Genomic DNA, 3,157 nt, shown 5'->3' with positions numbered 1-3,157 from the left:
CACTCTGCACACTATGTCTGTCAATCAATAGAAAAACTAACAAACATGCAAAAAATTAAAAATCAAAAACAAAACAACAACAACAACAATAATTAAACACCTTACTGTCAAGAGATAAAGCAATCAACTGAACAAGACTCAGAGATGATCCAGATGTTGTAACTATTAGACAGGTAACTGGAAACAATTATAGTTAATACATTAAAAGTTGTAATACCAAGATGGACAACATGTACAAACAGATAGATAATTTCAGCAGAGAAATGAAGACAATAAGAACAAATCATATAAATGGTAGAAATAACAACCTTAATAACAAATATGAAGAATTCCTTTGATGGGCTCACTGGTTTACTTAACACAGTTGAGGAGAGTTAGAAAAACTGAAAGTGAATCAATAGTGATTTTCTAAATGGTCAAAAACTAAAAGAGAGAGAAAAAAACAGAACACCAAATGCTATGAGGCAATATTATTAGTCTAACACATGTGTCACTGAAATCCTAGAGAAAACAAGAAAAAAGCCTATAATTAGACTGACTAAGAAAAAAGAAGACACAAATTATTATATTAGGAATCCAAGAGAGCACATACTATAATCCCTACAGATATTAAAAGGGGAAAATGATATGTTCAATAGATACAGAAAAAGAGTTTGACAAAATTCAATTTTCATTCATGATAAACTCTTAATACACTTGAAGCAGAATGACACTTCTTCAACATGATGAAGAACATTTACAGACAACCTCACACTTACTAACATCACACTTACTGATAAAAGACTTAATATTTTCACTCTAAGGTCAGTACAAATTTCCTTATCACTCATATTCAACATTGTACTGGAGATTCTAGGCAGTGTAATAAGACCAGAAAATAAACTATGTATATAGGTAGAAAATATATAGATTAAGTGATTGTTCATTACTTTCACCATGACTGCCTATGGAGAGAATTCCAAAGAATATATAGGATAAAGATAGCCAGGATACAAGGTCACAGTAAAAAAATTCAGTTGAATTTTTAAGTACTGTCAATGAACAATGAGAAATCAAAATAACCCCTCCATTTATGATAGCAATGGTAAAACATAAGCTACTAAGGTGTAAATCTATAAAATATTAGCAAGATATGTGCAATAAATGCTATGAAACAATGAAGAAAGAAATAGAAAATTGAAATAAATGGAGAGGCATACCATATCCATGTATAGAAAAACTCAATATTGTTAAGATGCATAGCAGTCTTATTTTCATTCCACGGTAGTCAATCTGATTTTTTTTCTAGAAATTTTAGGTACTTTTATGTATCTTTAGTGTTCTGATAATTAAAAAGGAGTATCCCCTTTGTATTAATCACTTTTTAAAGGGTTATCACTTTCTAACAACCAGTATCTTTTTCTTCTACTCTGGTTCATTTTATGCTTTCTTTTCTCTTATTTGTTTCTTCCTCTTCACTTTAATTCTCATTAGATAAATGCCAAAAGTGTGGAGTCATCCTTTTTGTTCCTTGCTTTTTTCCATGTATTTTGTATTTTGATCTTCTCACACTATTTTCAAGATAGCCTCAGATTTATTTTCTATCCATGCATTGTTCGATAAAGTAGCACTAGGTCATATATAATTATTTTAATTTGCATTAAAATAACATAAACTACAAAATTAATTTCCCACATTTCAAGTGTTCTGGCTACATTTATAACACTTTGTTGCCATATATGGCTAATGGATATCATATTCGACAGCACAAATCTAGAACATTTTCATCATTGCAGAATGTTCTATTGGACAGTGTTATTCTAGCCTATATCTGTCAAATACTTTCAGATGTGATATCAATTTCCTGAAGTCTGAATATCCATTTATTCCATTGAAAACTATTCTTGCATGGTTGAAGGAACATGTTCTCAATGGTCTTTTAAATCTCATTTAAATTGTTATCAATATTTTCTTATATTCCTGACTTGTCTTTGTTATTCTTACTTCAGTTCTTCAGTTTTTCCTGCTGTATTTTTTTCTTGCTAGTGTATTTTTCTCATTTATCTGATAATCTTTGGTAGAGAAAGTGATATGGATATCCAGTCAGCCTGTGCTCTGAGAGTGTCAGTTCAATGGGTCCGCAAGCCAAGCACCAAAGTGTCAGTTTGATGGGCTGGCAAACCTAGCCCCAGGAGCGTTGGCTCTAATGGGCTGGCAAATAAGCCCTGAGAGTGTTGCTGGTTTGGTGAGCTGGCCAACCAGTCCCCAGAGGTGTCTCAGCTTTGGAGTCTTGCCTTCTGCTAGCAGTGCTCCCGGTCAGCCGCAAGCCAGCCCCCGATGGTGTGCAGCTCTTCTGCTCCAAAGATCTTCTGCAACTCTTCAGGTCTGGGTTCTCGTTTCCCGCCCAAGAGGAATGAGGGACATGGACCACCAGAAGATGAGAAAGCAGTTTTTACTGAGAGGACAGAAAAGTTTCCAGAGTGGGAGCGGACCCAAGGGGGTTGCCAACTTGGAGCTGAAACTTAGTGATTATATAGCCCTAAGATCCAGCCAATTGGCTACCACTGGCTGTGAGCTGATTGGCTGTTTTCTAATCTCAGCAGTGGGCAGTCTGTTACTTTGTTACAGGGAACCTGCCCGGTCTGTCTAGTTTTTCTTAGCTATCTCTGCGTTCATTTCCCCTCTCTAGAGTAATAAACCTAATTGCAGCTAGGGAGTAAGGAGGATGACCTGTCTGGTTATGTCCTGCTGGTCATGGGTGTCTATGGGAACAACAGCTAAGGATCCTCCAGAGGGCGACCTAAGGGTCCTTGGTAATAGGAGGCTTCCTTATGAGAATCCATCTGCATCACCATCTGAAATTTGATGGCCTCTAGGAGAGAAGGAACAAACTTTACAAGGACGTTAACTATGTATGTTCCTCCAGGAGCATATCTGTCCTGTCAGTCAGCCTGGTTTTTTTCTAGCTATATCCTCTCTCAAAAGTATGCCTTTCCGGTCACAAATTTATATGTGTGAGAAATATAACTTCTTTATTTTGTTTTAATCAAATTCAATGTCTATTTTTATATCTTAGTCATTGCAGAATATCTCCTCTTTCTCTGTGGCTGTAAATTATATCTCAGGGACTTGTATAATGCTATGACATTTGGATAGGGTTGGCAAATGTTCTGTCATT

This window comes from Carlito syrichta, unplaced genomic scaffold, assembly GCF_000164805.1.
Source record: "Carlito syrichta isolate Samal-C Ts95f unplaced genomic scaffold, Tarsius_syrichta-2.0.1 Scaffold301901, whole genome shotgun sequence".
NCBI classification, from domain to species: domain Eukaryota; kingdom Metazoa; phylum Chordata; class Mammalia; order Primates; family Tarsiidae; genus Carlito; species Carlito syrichta.
This window is presented reverse-complemented; position numbering follows the sequence as displayed.